The 18175-nt window shown below is 37.4% G+C and overlaps 1 non-coding gene across 1 annotated transcript; it reads right to left on the bottom strand.

Annotated features, from left to right (window-relative positions):
- Positions 1-347: 347 nt before the first annotated feature.
- Positions 348-453, bottom strand: LOC132211659 (U6 spliceosomal RNA). Its single transcript, XR_009447544.1, has one exon. It is a non-coding gene; the product is annotated as a U6 spliceosomal RNA (small nuclear RNA).
- Between the last annotated feature and the right edge of the window lie 17722 nt (positions 454-18175).

Below are 18175 nucleotides of genomic sequence, written 5' to 3'. Positions count from 1 at the left end.
TGTATCCACATAGATAGCTTTGACTTAAGTAGTTACTGAAGTACAACTTAAGTATTTACTTTAGATTCTAAGGATGCCTTTTTCTATTTTATGTATACCCTTTGCACATAGTACAAGTGTAGAAAACTTTGAAACTATTGCCAGTTCCTTAGAAACCTGAAGTTTGACGTTCTTGTAAAATAGTAATGTGTCCTACACTCTTCTCCTTGAGAAGTCACCAACAGGGATCAAGTTAGTTGATTCTGAGTCAAGAGAAGAAATTCAAGAGGGAAAGGGAACTGGGATTGTCTAATCATCAAGACCTTGAATAACTTCCTTTTTTGTTTGTTTGTTGTTCTTTGTTTTCTAAAAATATGGAATGTTTCATGAATTTGTGTGTCATCCTTGCGCAGGGCCATGCTAATCTTCTCTGTATCATTCCAATTTTAGTATATGTGCTGCCGAAGTGAGCACGAATAACTTCTTTTTTAAAAGTATCCCCAGAAAACCGTCTGGCATAGAGGAACTAACTCTGGAGGATTCCACAGAAAGCCACTATCTGGGAAGCCCTGGAGGAAAGAGGAAGGACTAGTCAAATGTTTTGATTCTGACCAACGAAGCAAAAAATGAGCCTCATATGTACTTAGGGAGCTGCATTCCCAGTGATAGATTAGGAAAATACCAACCACAGCCAGTGATGACAGCTGGTATGAAGATCAGAGCTACTGTTTACCAAACACAGGTTCGACAGAACAGAGACTCTTGGTTAACAGAAACTACTGCTACCCAGGAGCCCAGAAAAGGACCTGAGAAGCTATTAAGAAAGCAACTGTGGTCTAGACCCTTTCTGAGCTTTACAACATGTAAAATTAAAAAAAATAAGAGTTGGGCGGGGAGTAGAAGGCAGACACTATGAGAAAATGGCTGTGAGTAGAGCTCCACTGGATGGAGAGAATCGTTCTGGTAGGTGGAGGTACTATGCCATAATCAGTCACTCAAATATCTTATTTCAGTGACTGAAGCCAACCAAACAATAGGTAGTGCTGGCTAAGATCCACCTAAAGACAGCAGTCGATACTCCAACTCAGCAGTCAATGGTTGCACTAAGGAATTTGGGACTAGTATTGTCATACTATTTGATTTTTTTTTTTCAGAAAAAGTAAACAAAATTTTGTGTGAAAAATCAGACTACTGTATTAGCAACCGTTTTTATTTAATTCTTTAAATTCTATATAGGCCAATCAAAACATGTCCACAGGCCCCCAGTTTGCATCCCTGCAATTATCCTCAAGCTACGGGGAAGAGAAAGCTGTGCACTCCCACTGGGCCTTACTATGCTCTGCTCCCAAGAGGAATAAGAGATGCTCAAGAATAATGAACAGGACCACATGAGGAGGAAAAGCAATCTTTTTTTAAGGGCAATATACAGTTCTTATTTATCTGGAATTGCACAAGCTCTGCCATCTCCTCGGTTATTGATGTTAGCTCAAAATACACTTCAAATATCTTTTATTTTATAAAAACTGTAAAGCTAAAATATGACTATAACTTGCCAAGTTTCAACCTGGTTCCTGGTGGGGCAATCCAAGCATTTTTCATCTTGCTAATGAAAATGGCACACTGGGCATTTCATGCATCACAGATGCCGGTGCAATCCTCTGAAAATAAGAGGCCCATCCCCCACAATAATCAGTTGATTAATCTTCCCACTGAGATGACCAGATGTTTTTGATGCTGCATAGATACGAGACATTACTTGCAAGGTCAGCTTGGTGAGCTCTGAGAGCACAGATTGGAGTTGGTATTTTATAGCTCCCAGTACAGCATTAAATGTATTTCTATCCCTTTTCAGAGGCAATAGCTGTTTTTAATCTGAAAGAACTTCTTTTTTTTTTTCTATATGAAAAATCACCCTACCTTTCACCACCCCATTTCCACAATTAAATTTTTTTTTAGAACGAGGGGAATTTATAGTTGGGAGGTCATCCTGGTCAAACCTTTCATTCAGTGGGTATCGTGCTCTAGAACCCCCAACAAATGACCAACTGGTCTCTGCCTAAATATCTGGTGAATTTTAACCAGTCTCTAAGAATTGTGGCTAATACAAAAACATAGTAATAATGTGACTTGGAACCCTTCCCTCCCCCTACCTCAAGTCCACACATAAGGAAGTGAAAAATTCCCGATGTTAACTCTTACCTATCACGTTCTGCTCTCTCCCTCGTAATCCTCAGCCCCAACAAACACCCAACAGGCTGGCGTCCCAAGCACCATTCGTGACTCACAAGTATCTGATTATTTAAAGCAGTGAAATACCACATTTGGCACTTCTGAGAGGCAGCTGCTGTGTTTAGCTGGTGTGTGAGCAGTTGGTGGGTCCTGCCCACTGGCAGGCCAAGTCAAAAATAGTGAGTGCGCACGTCAACAGTCAAAACCACATGGTTTATGGTACCTGCAGAACTGGTGGGGCTAACTTGGCCAACACAAGGGGCAGCAGAAACCTGTGGGAGTCAGGCAAATAACCTTGCTAGCTTTGGGGCCTTTCTGTCTTCTTAGGAAAAACATATCACTGGCTTTATAGACTTGATCTGAATTGCCTGAGTCTGTGATGAAGATACATTACCATCCTGAATCAAATAAATTAATTATAGACCAATAATTTCAAAAATTACATATAAATTATTGCAATTCTTTTACAGAAAAAATACGTTTGCTGTAGATTATGGATGCGTTTTTAGATATCTAATGTAATGTGCTAGAGCAGTGGTTCTCAACCTTCTGGCCCTTTAAATACAGTTCCTCATGTTGTGACCCAACCATAAAGTTATTTTCCTTGCTACTTCATAACTGTAATGTTGCTACTGTTATGAATCGTAATGTAAATATCTGATATGCAGGATGGTCTTAGACGACCCCTGTGAAAGGGTCGTACGACCGCCAAAGGGGTCGCGACCCACAGGTTGAGAACCGCTGTGCTAGAGGATGCCCCATAGTAAGGGTGCCTGGGCTTCGAGAGCTCCTAAAATAATATTCTGGAAGCTAGTTGCCTTCATTTTCCCTATTTGTGCCCATGACACAGCTATTAATCCTTGGCCAGTTATATATTATTAAAACAGCTTCCAATTAATGCCTTGTCTTTTCACTTTCTCTTTGGTAAATTTACATGAAAAAGAAGTACTTAATTTGATGAGTCAGTTTTATTAATCTTTTCTTGTACATTTTGTTTCTTATACTGCTTGTTTAAGAAATATTTCCCATCATAAGGTTTAAAGAGTCTTCTATATTTTATACTAAAAGCTTTATAGTTTTGGTCTTCAGAAATAAGCCAAAATTGTTTTATGTGGATGGTATGAGGTAAGAATCTAATTCAATTTTCCTCCAAGATGATAACAAATTGTTAGTGGTCATTTTCCTGCTGATCTATAATGCCACCTCTGTTGCATATCAAGATGTCACAAATGTGGGTTCTGTTTTGGGGTGATTAACCTCAAGGTAACCCCTAGCCTTATTATATGCTCATTGTAATATATTAGCATGATAAATCATGCTGCCGTGATTGGAAACGGAAAGCCCATATAAGGACACAAGATGGCCAAGGGAGCTCTGAGAAATCTCCACCCATTTGGGGGGAAATCCTTACTATTCCTCTATCTTATTTAATACCCTACCCCAGGATTAAATGAGCCTCAATTAAGGAAGCAAATTCCACTAAAAGGGGGCATCTCTGCCTGTGGAGTAGCCCATTGTCTGTCTCACTGCTTCACTAATAAGCTCACTTTCACTTTAAACTCTATGCTGGCTTGTATTTGAATTCTTTCCTGCGTGAAACCAAGAACCCACAGTGGGTTTCAAACCCTCAGGTCCCTGGGCTCCGTTCCCCCACCTGAACACCTGCAAAAAAATCTGGTAATCAGATTGAATGGCACTGGGAGAAGGGTTTCTGTTGTGCTCAGTTGAGTAGCAGGGTAAGTCAGGAAGCATTTGTGTAGCTCTTACAAGGGTCTGTGCTGCAGTACTTCCAAACAAAGTGCTTCAAGAGTCTTCAGACCCATCTCATTGTTTGATGACCTTCGGTTGTGAAAATAACTTTCATGGATGACATGTCTAAAATCAGGCACTATTCTAATTAAATATTTTTTCTCTATAATTCATATTTCTTCTTTATGCCTTTAATTGAAACTATTTGGCCAAAGAAGGCATTTAATTCAGAGGGAAGCGGGGAGGCAAGCAAGCAGGAGAGAGGATGGACAAAAGCTCAGAAGTGTATAAGCTTAATTCTTGGGTGCTACACAACCTAGGAAGCAACCATACCAAAGACTAGATATGCTTGATAAAGAGATATTTTATAGGAAATATCACTTAGGTTTTGATAACACTGCAGCTACTCGTCAGTTGAGGCAGGCATGGTATGAATAAACAGTGATTCATAAGGTGAAGTTGAGTTCAATAGAACCTCAGGTGTCTACACCTCATGAGACCATCCAGATTAGAGTTTTCTTGTTTCTCTAGTTCTCAAATTATTGAAAATAGTATTGTCTGTTTTCTTCTAAAGAAGATATATATATATATATGGAAACATTTTCCGGCCCTTCAAAATTTTTTGTGTGATTGACCTCAGTTTCTTCAACATAACATTTATCTTTAACCTGCCACATAAATATCTTAAATCTAGTCCTTGAAAGTTGGGAGCATTTCAGCTCAATATTTGCTTGATATCACTAAACTTGTTGCAACACATAATTTTTGTTTGTTTTCAATTTTAGGATCAAAACAGATTTTAGAAAAAAAACAGATGCATTTTCTTGAAGACAAGAACATGATGACAGGCAAGAACTGGCCCCTAAGCTAGTTTCAGACAGTTTCCTGAACAAAATATTCATCCTCAATCTTTCTTCCCACATGAAACAGACCTAACTGAGGGATTCTTACATAGTCCAAAATCTGCAGGATCTTTGTAAAACAGAATTGAGATGTTCACTCCATTAGGCAAGGGATGAGGCTAAACATCTTCCACTTAGGCCCTAAAGGAAACTAGAGATTTAAAAGGAAATGTTCAAGATGCCAATTCTGACAACTTATCACTTACTTAATAACTATGTTAAGATTTCAATGGTTCTCCAGGTCCTCAGGATCCTCACCTTCTTGCCTTTATTATCAATATTTCTTCCCTACCCTTTAGTGTGTGTGTGTGTGTGTGTGTGTGTGTGTGTGTGTGTGTGTGTGTCTCGGGGGGGTGGAGGGGTGTAATTTGTGACCACAGCATTTCAATCCTATCAAGTAATTAGAAACAACCAATTCTGTCTTCAGACATTGAGAAAATCTGCATCCATTTTTTTGTAGGTTAAATAATCCCTATCCCAATTGCCTTTTCATACCAGATATTATTTTAAAATGTCTACATGTATTTAACCTAATGGAACCCAAATAAGACTCTAACAAATCTCTGACTAGAAAGTAGGAATGTAAGTCATGTAACTTATTTTCCTGTATGTACAATGTAGAAATGTACATTCAGATGAATCTTTCTTATCTCCTAAATGATTCCACTCCTATCTCATAGGTACAAAAGTAGACTGGTAGCAAATCTTTTCTGAATTTCAACCGTGTGGAAAAGAAACCATAAACTCCCACAGCTCCTTCCCTCCATCTCTGTGGGAGCAAGCTCACAGCCCTCCTTCTCCCCAGTCCGTGAGTTACCAAGGAAACTGTGTCCCATAAATATACTTGGTATTTGAGAGGTATTCCCCAAGGACCTACACTTCCATTTGTTTTTAAATAGGCCTTTTTACTGATGCATAGTCAGTAACAGAGCAAACTCTAATCAAAGGCTGTTTGACTTCTTAGAAGATTCTTTCAGTAAGGGAATGTGCAATGCCAATGTTGGGGCCCAGAGCAGGCTACCCAAAATATCCCAGATGGCTTACTGATTACTTTTAATTCAAGGTCACTTTGACCCTCCATTGTCTTCCTGAAAGAAATACTCATTTATTACTAGAATTAAGAAATCTAGAGCTGAAAAACTTGCATTAACTACCCTTGTTACTCTTTTATTAATTTACTACCCAAGCCCAAACTTTGTTTAGATTCCTCACTACTGAGCACCCCAAACTAAAGTGCCTTTGTCCTGTCATCTCTTCACAAATGTATTTTCTCTTTGTCTACAAAGTACAAAAAGCTGGCTGGTTTATCATTTCTGAGAGTATCATCTGTGACCTCCCATTTGTACATATTAAATTGGTTTTTCTCTTATTAATCTGGTCTTGCAATTTTATTATTAGCTCAGCCAAAAGAACTCAAGAAGTGTAAAAAGGCAAGGGGAGGGGGACTCTCCCTTCCCAACACCAACAACCTGGGAAAAATTAATGTAAAAGCAGTATAGCGGTTCACCAGTGGCCCCTCCTAGCAGGTAACCTGATATTCGGAAATACCTGAGATTGTCCAGAGGTCAGGAAATGCTTACATGCTGAAGGTCTTAGAAAAGTCTTCTAAGAGATCAATCATCCTGAGAAATATGGAGCCAGGGAAACAGTGATTCTCCAACAATAAAGCCTCAGTGGTCTCTCCACCCTCATGGGCCTTCATTTCCCTCTTCTTCCTCCCATGCCAAGTCCCAGCTCCACTCTGCCTTCAGTTGATTCCACACTGCACAGCAGCAGGGAGAGCTTTAGATCCTGAAATTAGAGTAGGAAGGGGACTGAAGAAAGCTTCACAATTGTCTGGGTTGCAAGTTGGATATCTGAACAGCAATAAGAATTTATGTACTGCAAATGTGAATCTATTGCCAACATATCTCCTATATACTATCATATTAAAAGAGAGTATCCTTCCTTGCTTAAAGCTCATTTAAAAAAATGTTTATATTATAGTTAGGCTTCTGAAAGAGAATACTGGTAGAGGGCAGAAAAATTGTGCCAACATAAGTTAAAAATTATAATGTTCATGTATCCACATTCAAAAATACTTTTATTTGTATCATAGACAGTATTAAACAAACACAAAAGTTGATAAAATAGTATAATAATTTTTAAATATCTATTGCCCAGATTCAACAATTATATAGCTCAAATTATTTTGAAGCAAATCCCAATGTTTATATAATTTCATCCATAAATATGTCAATATGTACCTCTAAAACATGACATGATGACACTTTAAAAAAAAAAACACACATAACCATAATAACATTATCAAACAAATTAGAAACAATTTCTGAGTACTATCAACTAGCTAATTAATCTTCAATTTTCCCAATCATCACATAATGTTTTTATAATGTGTTTGCTTAAATCAGGATCAAAATGTGCTGCACTTAGTTCATACATCTCTTATGTCTTCTTGCATCTATAAGTTCTCTCCATCTTTTTTTCATTAGAATTTATTTGTTAAAGAAATGAGACCATTTGTCCTGTGTATCTTGCCCAGTTTATATTTTGCTGATATCATCCCTATGGTCACTTAATATGTCCCTCGGTCCCCTGTATATTGATAGCTAGAGGCTTAATTCCGACACCCCTCTTATTTTTGCAAGAATACTTTGGGAGTGGTCTGTGTACCTTCATTAGAAGACATTAAATCAGTGGTTCTCAACCTTAGCTGCACATTAGAATCACCTGGGAATCTTTTTAAAATCCAGATTTCTGGGCCTCATCCTCCGGAAATTCTGTTTCTTTGTTACTAATGTTGTGGCCTCCCCCCTCCCCGCCATAACAAAGAAACAGAATTTCTGGAGGATGAGGCCCAGAAATCAGGATTTTAAAAGATTCCCAGGTGATTCTAATGTGCAGCCAAGGTTGAGAACCACTGCATTAGATGGTTGAATGTCTCTATTTTGTGAAGTTATAATCCATTATAATAATTTCCTAGATTCTTTAATTCATTGGGAGGAATTAAATAAGATTTAGGCAAGTCAGAAAGTCCATACTAGCAATGGGAACAGCAGATTCAAAGATGAATAAGACATGGTCTTGTTTTAAAAAAATCTTATTAGCTTAAGGTATGACAAATAAGAAACAGGCACAGAAACAAGCTTTGATGATGCCACGCTGACTCTTGTCAATACCAGGTAAACACATAGTGTCAGGCTAAGTCTTATAGAACAAGGGAGACAAGCTAAACAGCAAAAGAAGGCATCCCAGATAAAATCAACATTACAGAGAAGCAGTTGTGCAGATTACTGGGAATATATAAGGAAACCCTGCTTCTCTGATCATCGATTTTCTTTTTTCAGCTATACAATGAGAAGACTGAGCTAAAAGTTCTTTAAATTCCTTCTACCTAAATTCCTAAGTTCTCTAAGTTCCAACAATCCATATACTTAACCTATAATATGGCTAAAATACTCATATACATGTTACAAAATAAAAATCAGCAAAGCAAATGATAACAAAAATTAATAGAAATGTTTGTTATTCAATGTAGAATTCAGCTTCAATAAAATTTTCAATTGGAGGAAGTGAATAGTTGAGATATTTGAGATGCTTCTGTAAAGGATTTCTAGCTAGTTTAGAGGATTTTGAAGTGGGATCACTCCAGTTCTTAACTGAGTTAGGTTTAATATCAAAATATTATTTTCCAAGCACTCAAGGGATTGTGGGCAGAAGTATAAATCATAATAATGGCCTTTTGTGGGGGAAATTGGAAATATCTGATAATAATATACATACATTTTGACTTGGTAATCTGCTTTGAGCAATCAATTTTATACAACTATCACACAAATGTGCAGAGATGTTGTTTGTAGCCTTTATTGTAATGGTGATAAACTGAAAACAATTATACCCGTCAATAGGGTATTGATTTTTAAAATAATGACTTGTTGCCAAAAAGAATGAACTAGACCCTATGAACTTACATGAACTTCACTCCATAATTTTAAGTAAAATTGTTAATGTACTGAATGTTCTGTTTAACTCTAATTAAAAGGTATCTTTCTTGCTTTATATCTGTATGTATGTATGTGCTATCTATAATAAAAGGGTAATAGGCTAATTAGAACAGATGTCCTTCTGGATGTCATTCTGGACGTCCTCCCCGACGAAGCCAGGGCTGGAGGGAAGCCGCCCGGGTCCCAGGTGCCTGCCGGCGGCTGGAGGAGGGAAGCCCAGGTCCCGGGTGCCAGAGGGAAGCCAGTGCCAGCAGCTGGGGAAAGGAAGGCCTACTCTTGCACGAATTTTCGTGCATCGGGCCTCTAGTATATTCATATTTATAGTATAAAACCAAACAAAAAAATTACCAGTGTTTGCTTTTAAAAAGTATAATTATAGGAGATTTTCACATACTATATTATTTCTACATTGTTTGAATGCTTTACCTGTACATATTCCTTTTCAAATTAGAAAAAGGGCAATAATTTTTTTAACCAAGGCCTTTCTTTTCTCTGATACATTTTCCTCGTCCCTTCTCTTCCTCTCTTCTGATTTGAGTCCCCATCACATAAGATTTAGAGTGTGTGGTAAGATAGAGTATATCTTACCACACACTCTAAATAAATAAATAATGAAATACTTGTTTGACTTTATGTGATCTCCCTCCCTCCCTCCACAAATACATCTAATTTGGAGGCCACACTTGCTGCTGCACTTCTACACCTCCCCTTCACTTTTTTATTTTTTTTTAATTTCTTTATTGATTAAGTTATTACATATGTGTCCTTATCTCCACATTACCTCTCGGCCCCCCCACTCATGCCCTCACCCCCCTATTGTCTGTGTCCATTGGTTTGGCCTATATGCCTGCATATAAGTCCTTTGGTTGATCTCTCCCCCTTACCCCCACCCTCCCGTACCTTCCCTCTGAGGTTTGACGGTCTGATCGATGCTTCTCTGTCTCTGGATCTGTTTTTGTTTATCAGTTTATGTTGTTCATTATATTCCATAAATGAGCGAGATCATGTGATATTTATCTTTCTCTGACTGGCTTATTTCACTTAACATAATTCTCTTCAGTTCCATCCATGCTGTTGCAAACGGTAAGAACTCCCTCTTTTTTACTGCAGTATAGTATTCCATTGTGTAGATGTACCACAGTTTTTTAATCCAGTTTTTTAATCCCATCTACTGATGGGCACTTAAACACATCATTGGATTTCTATCCCCATCCCTCCACTAAAATTTCCTTGATAAAAGTCAGCAATGGTCTTCTGAATTTCAAATAGTATTGGCTATGCTGAAACTTGATCTTGCCCCATCCCAAGCTATCCTTAGCACTTTTCAGCACTGTCTGTAGTCCCAAAATCTTCATGAATTTCTTCTCGGATTCTGTAACACCATCCTCTTGACACAATCTCCATATCTTTGGGAGAACATTCAGTCTCCTTCCATGAATCCTCTAATTTTGGCCTTTTCTTCTTCCCTTTGTCCTTTTTCCTCTTGGTTCTATTCTTTCCCAGACCCTCCAGAACTTTGTTATACCTTTTATGCTCCCTCCTATGTATCTTCCACACCTTCCTCTCCATTACCTCATGTCATCAGCATGCTCATGTCACTCTACATAACACACACACAAACACACATGCACACTCACATATGCATACTCCTCTTGTGCCCTGTGTTCTCTACCCACACACACAGTAAATTTTCAATCTTTTCTTTCCTTCAAATCCAATGTTCTTGAAGGAGAACCCAGCACTTGCTATTTTATTATCATCCATTTGCTCTTCAACCCAGAGATGAATTTATTAAAAAGCAGGTCAAGCTGTATGTCAGGGCTCCTCATTGCATGAACCCCTTTCAAAATCTTACACATGGTTCTGAATTCATAATTATATATTTTTTAACATTTTAAAAATTTCTTATAAAGACGCCACCCATAATTTGGATCCATTCATGCCTTAGGACATTGAAAATTGACTTCCAATCTGACCATTCCTTTAAAACTACAGTGACAAAGATCACAGTTTAATTCCTAGTCGATAAGTCCATAGGCAGGTCTTAGTTTGTTTGACCTCTTTGTTCTCTTTGTGATTTTTGTCACTATTAACTATCTCCTCTTTACTAAAACTCCCCCTTCATTTTAACTTCCATCCTTCCCTGGATTTTTTAAACATCACTTCCCTCTTCTCATTATCCATCTCCCTTTGCTTGGCCACCCCTACATGCAATAAATCATCCATCTTGTCAAGCATGCCTCTAAAATCTTTTCCTGTGCTCACTGCCACTTTTATTCAGGCTTACTCTCAGCTTCTACTCTCATATGATCTGTTTGTAATTATGTCATCTCTCTGCCTTTACCCACCACTACCATTAAAATTTTATTACATGTATTGAGGTGACACTGATTAATAAAGTTATATAGGTTTCAAGTGTACAATTCTATAATACATCATCGGTGTATGCACCACCCAAAGTTGTCTCCTCCAATCACTATATATTTGATCCCTTTTACCCTCTTTTACGCCCCCTCCAACTCTCCTTTTCTCTAGTAACTACCATACTGTTATCTGTGTCTTTAAGTTTTGTTTATATGTTTGTTTTGTATGTCTGCTTGTTACTTTCAGTTTTATATCCTACATATGAGTGAAATCATATGGTTCTTGGCTTTTTATGATTTATTTCACTTAGCATGATATTCTCAACATCCATCACAAATAGTTGTATTTCATCTTTTTTTATGGCTGAGTAGTATTCAATTGTATATACAGGGATGGACAAAAGTAGGTTTATAGTTGTGAATATGTGAAACACAGAGTTTATTCTTATGTTAGTTATTTATTTTAAATGCATTTTTATTGATTTCAGAGAGTAAGGGAGAGGGAGAGAGAGATATAAACATCAATAATAAGAGAGAATCACTGATTGGCTGCCTGCTGCACACCCCACACTGGGGATCAAGCCAGGAACCCGGGCATGTGCCCTGACTGGGAATCAAACCATGACTGCCTAGTTCATAAGTCAATGCTCAACCACTGAGCCGCTCCAGCTGGGCTATTATTATTATTTATTAATTATTGTATTACTTGTATTACAACTGTAAACCTACTTTTGCCCACCCCTGTATGTATTACTACTTCTTTATCCAATCATCCATCAAAGGACACTTCGGTTGTGTTCATGTCTGGGCACTGTGAGTAATGCTGCCCAAAACTTGATGATGAAATCCAACCTCCTTACAATGATGTATAAAAGCCTTCCCTGGTGTGTTCTCTCCTTTTCCAGCCTCATCTCAAAACATGACTCAATAACTACCCCAAGTTCCAGTCAAAATACTTACTGTTCTCATAAAGCACATCTACACTTTGTAGATATCTACTGCTTTCTCTGCCTAAAGAACAGTTTCACATCCTCTTCCTTCCCCTACCCACATTCTATCTAGCTCCTACTCAGCATTTAATATTCAGCTTAAGAATCACTCCCTGACTACCCTTGAGTCGGTATTACTTTTCTATGCTACAGTAATATTCTGTTATTTCTGCTATAGTGTTAATCATGCTATTTGTAATTGTTGATTTAGTTGTCTGCTTCGCTTAATGGGCTGAATTACTTAAGAACAGGAAATATATTTAATTACCTTTGTATGCTTAGCACCAAAAATAGTGCTTGGGACATAGTAGGCTCTTGACAAATGTGACAAATGTTTGTGAAATAAATGAGTAAGTAAATTAATGAATATTCAATGCACTTCAAAAGAATTAGTATTGTAGTCTCTTTTTCCTCTATATTTTTCTGCCTAAAGCTTCTCTTAAAATTTCATCATAAGTTGAATAGCCTGTTCTCTATCTGAAATGAAGCTACTAGTTGGATTCTCTTTGAATATTTTATGTTTATAAAATATTTCTTTTCATCAGTCTAATCAATATTTATTCAGTGCCATGGTACATGTCTGTGGGGTTCCCAAACAATAAAAAAACAGCCAATGAAAGATGTTTTTACCAATCAGGCTGATATCCTATGTGATTATCAGACCAACTCTCAAGTTTCAAGAAAATTTGTTTATATTAAAGAAATCTAAGGTAACACTAACAAGTGAAATATTCATGGAGATTGAATTTCAACAAGTAGCATAACAAAGATTGACATAGTGTTAGATAAAGTTAAGATATGGGAATAAGAGATTTGAAAGCCTGAATTCATGCCCCCCTGAACCTCAATTTTTCTTATCTAGAAATTTAAAAGGTATTTTCTTAGCCTGATGTTGATATCATAATCTCCAACCTCACAGTGACGACCTAATAGGGCACCCTGAAAAGCATCACATACAGATGTTACAAGAGGAGAAAGGATGGAGAGATAGGCAAAGGAGAAAGAGTGACACATTTGATGGTACCTGGATATTAACAAAGTATATAAGTAGGAAAAATCACTGGGAAAAGGTTTACTTGACTCACACATCAAAATGAAGCAAAGTGATGGATATTCTCTCCCTTCTTGATCACCATGAAGTAAAGTTATCATATGATTATGAAGATTCATGGGATAGAGGTTTTTGGAGTCTTTTGCTCTCTAATGCTCACTCTCATTCTCTTTTTTTTTTGAGATAGGGCCTTTGGCTTATGAAGAACCAATATCTTGCCCTAACCAGTTTGGCTCAGTGGATGGAGCATCGGCCTGAAGACTCAAAGGTCCCAGGTTCGATTCCAGTCAAGGGCATGTACCTTGGTTGCGGGCACATCCCCAGTAGGGAGTGTGCAGGAGGCAGTTGATCGATGTTTCTCTCTCATCGATGTTTCTAACTCTCTATCCCTCTCCCTTCCTCTCTGTGAAAAATCAATAAAATACATTTTTTTTAAAAAAGAACCAATATCTCTAAAGAACACAGATTGGTCCAGACTGAAGTCCAGAAAAATACAGAAGAAAGAAAGAAAAGAAGCAAGTGACAATGCACTAGGGCTTACTCTACATTTTTCTAAGTCCCAGGCTCAAAGGGTAAAATTAAGAGCACTTGCTGATTTTCTTCTAGGTTCTGTGTAATTAACTCAAATAGGAAAATAGCCAAGAATTCGGGAAAGGCATTCTAATTTAGCATAAATATTATTCATTTTAATAAAACTCTACTAAAGAAATATGTCTACATCTATTCATTTATGTCTTCAACAAATATTTAGTGAATACCTAATATGATCCAGGCACTGGAAATACAGAAATGGGCAAAATATACAAAAGCCCCATCTTCATTGAGCTTGCATTCTAATATAGGAACTTGGCAATCAACTAAATAAGTAAAATTTATAATGTGCCAGATGAGATAAATGCTATGGAGAGAATAACCCAGAGAAAGGGCATGGCAAGTACTGGGCAGAGATGGTTATGATGACAACCATAACCAACTGAGCAGATGACATGTGACTAAGACCAGAAGGAAATGAGGGAATATCTGGTAAAGTGGAAATGAGCCATGGTGGTTCCTGGGAGATGAACTTTGCAGGAAGAGACCAGTGTCAAGTTCCCGAGAAAGTAGAGTGACCAAGGTTTTAATGGAACAAGATGCGAATCAGTTGGCTGGAACTCAATGAATAAAGAATGAAATAATAGAAGAAGGCTGGAGAGCTAGTATGAGGATAAATAAGGTAGGATCTTACAGACCAAAAGCAGGTGGCAGCTTTTACACTGAGTGAAATTGTAAACTATTAAAGAGTTTCCAGCAAAGGAGTGGCATAATCTGACTTGAGTTTTGAAGAGTCTGTGCAGGTTGTGTGTATACATGCTACAGAACACATTTCAATCAATACATGTGTTATTAAAAAATCTCAAGTTCCATTTTTTAAACCAAATAATATTTACATTAATTGGAGGATAACTACTTAAATTAAATCATTTCACTATAGGGATGTCATGGTAAACTTCAGAAAGTAGGATGCTTCCAAGACAAATGTCTAGGTTAGGTTTCCTTAACAATTACAAAAGAGGAATCTACATATTAAGTTAAAAAAAATATGAGACAATGGGGATATTGAACACAAATGGATATTGATGATATTAAAGAATCATTGCTGGTTTATAGAATATCATTTATCTCTTAGAGAAAAATACTAAAGTTTTACAAATTAAATGGTGGAATATCTGGGATTTGCTTCAAAATAATCCAGACACTGGGGGTGAGAGATTGGTGTGGGAATAGAAGAAATGAGATGGGCCACATGCTAACTTTTAAAGCTGAGTAACAGGTACACAAGGGCTCAGTTTGCTACTACCTTTGCTTTTATGTGTTGAAAAATTTCCATAGTATAAATTTTAACAAATAGAATAAATTGAATCATTTTATCAAATAAAACACAACCTAGTTCAAAGGAAATACACATTGGATACTTTAAACTTGTCGCAAAGAACAATGACTTCTAAAGAAAATCTCCATAAATTCATATCTGTGATGAGAAAGGTTTTCTGTGTTGAGTTTTAAGAGATTTAGGGTGATGTAGAGGAAAGAGCAGTGGGTTGGGGAGCAGAAGCAGGCATATTAGATTTCTCTTTGTCACTAACTGACTTGGTGACCCTGAGCAAGTGACATAAGGATCATGGAGTTCCATTTCCTCCTCTAAAATAGTATAGGAGTTAGACCAAATGATAACTGAGGTTCTTCCAAATCTAAAACAATTTTTATGATGGTTGATTTGCATGAATTTTGATTTTAGTGACTGCTTTAATGTAAACATATGCTCCTAAAGGGTGAAAGAAAAATGGTATGTAGCTAGAATCCTGAGAGATGTAAAAAGCTGCCTGAGAACTAGGTAATCCCATTATTTCAATTTCAGATTCTTCTTACAACAAGCTAAATAATAAAATGCAAAGAATAACACTTCAGCAGGGGTTTGAAACTTTCTCTCTAAAGAGTTAGATAGAAAATATGTTAGGCTTTGTTGCCCAAAATGTCTTTGTTACAAATTCTCAACTCCGCTTTTATTATGCAAAAGCAGCAATTTGCAATACATTAATGAATGAGGGTAGCTCTGTTTCAAAAAAAACTTTATTTATGAAGAAGCAGAAAACAGGTTACAATTTGCTGATCCTAGCCCTTTAGTATAATCGAATATTAAAATAAGGATCTTAACATATTCAGGTAATGCTATAGAAACAGTAAGTCATATTCATCTGCTTCACATATTTTTACCTTATTTTCAATGACAGTTTAGTTTCAATATTGTTTTGAATTGGTTTCAGGTGTACAGCATAGTGGTTAGACAATCATATACTTTACAAAGTGTTCACATTTTCTTTTTCTTTTTCCCCCATTGATTATTTGGAGAGAGGGAGAGAGAGAAACATCTATTGGTTGCCTCCCCTACATGAGGGAATCAAACCCGAACATCAAACCCACAACCTAAGCATATGCCCTGATTGGAAATTGAGCCCGCAACCTTTTTGGAATACAGGACGCTCCACCCAACTGAGCCACCCCAGCAAGGCAAAGTGTTCACGTTTTCCTGATTCCCATTTTCCTATAGCCTAATGGAACAGTGACTCATAAAGAGATCTAGAGCTGTCTATTTTCATCTCCTAAGTGTAGTCTCTTTATATCATCTCCATTGCTTCTACCGTAGAGCAGGCCCCTACTACTCTTGCTTAGATTACTACAATATGCCTCCATTTTTTGCCCTGTTGCAATCTCTTCCCTGCACAGCAGCCAGAGAGACCCTCTCATTGCAGAAATCAGATCATGCCAGTGTCCTGATGAAAAGCCGCCAGGGCTCCTAAGACCCCTTTCCACGGCCTGGACAGCCCTCTTGATGTCACGCTTCCTCTCATTCCCAAGACTCCCAGCATTCTTTCTGCATCTCCAACAAACAAAACCCATTGCTTTCTCAGGGTGTCTGCATTTACCACGCCCTCTGCCAGGAATGCCTGTTGTACAGATTACTGTAACGCTGATTCTTACTCAACATTTATGCCTCACTTCGAATATCACCTCCCCACAATGGCCTTCTCAGACCACCAGACCCTTCCCCTCATCATTTCACAAACGATCACACTTTATATTTCTTCCTAAAACTTACCAGACAGTAACCATACAAGCAGACATCTAAGTAATACATTCCATGATATTATAAGGGTGGGGGGGAGGGGGTCACAGATTTTTATTGGATAGCTAACTATCTCTAACAGGGCACCAATCATAAAGCTCCATATTCACCTGCCAGCCAGCTTTAAACATGGTAGCTATAGAGTTAATGAATGAGTGCACCCATAGCAATTCAAACTTCATAAAATAAACTGAAAATGCCTGCTACAAATCTTTATCTCCACTACTAATTCTTACATTGTTACCTTTTATCTACCTGAACCCAGGAGCTAAGTCATATCAATCTTGCCTCACCTGCTTGCCTAAAATTCCCTCATGGCTATGTCCCTGGACCCAGATTTTTCTTCACCATGTTTCATTTTTTTAACCAGCTAAGAAGGCATCAATATGATTCTCTAGGTTTATGCTTTATCCCACCTCCCTATGTGCTTTTCTACAACTTCCTTAAGATTTAATCTGAAAAAGTCATAATGTACTTGAAATATGTATATGAATTACCAAGAGGTTTAAAAGTATCTATCTCTGAATTATTAAAAATGTACAATTTTTGTTATTCATTTTTATTGCTTGTATTTTTCTTCCCCTTACCTAATTTCAATCCCTGTTTTGAGATTGTCCCGTTTCTGCTATAGTTTTAAAAGAAACTTCACTTCCTGGAAGAGAGGAAAGTAAGCTTCATAAATTCTGCATAACACATCTTCTCCTTTAATCATGTAACAGGTTTGCTGGGTAAAGGGCTTTAAGGTAAATAAAGGTAAATTTTCATAACTATAAAATCCAACATAGAATAGAATATCAAACAATATTCCAGCTTGTCTCATTATATTGCTATTAGGGGGTTTATCTATACGTGAACAATTCAGGAACTTCATTGCAAGTAGCAGTTTCAACCCCCTCTCTCTAATGTCCTCAGAACTGCTAAAAAGAAGCAAGAACAGAAAAAAAAAGCTTAGTTCTCTTTTCCCGTTCTCTTCACATAAGGGAGTGTGGCTTTGGCCAAAGACCAGGCAATAGAGAAAAAGAAAAAGTCAAAGGATAAATCATCGAACACGGGGGCAATTGGCCCCGAAAGATGGAGAATTTACACTGTGTAGCACTTGATGTCAAGCTGAACAACTAATTATTGAACTGCTGGGAGCTATTTCCCAGGCCTTATAAACAGCAGGCAAATGAATCCCCAACTTAAAAAATATTGGTCTTACTTCATCCTCCAAAAATAGACGTTTGTTATCCTTCCTAAATTGAAGAA

Source organism: Myotis daubentonii, chromosome 10, assembly GCF_963259705.1.
Source record: "Myotis daubentonii chromosome 10, mMyoDau2.1, whole genome shotgun sequence".
Taxonomy (NCBI): domain Eukaryota; kingdom Metazoa; phylum Chordata; class Mammalia; order Chiroptera; family Vespertilionidae; genus Myotis; species Myotis daubentonii.
The sequence above is the reverse complement of the archived record's forward strand: the minus strand, read 5'-3'. Positions and strand labels throughout refer to the sequence as shown.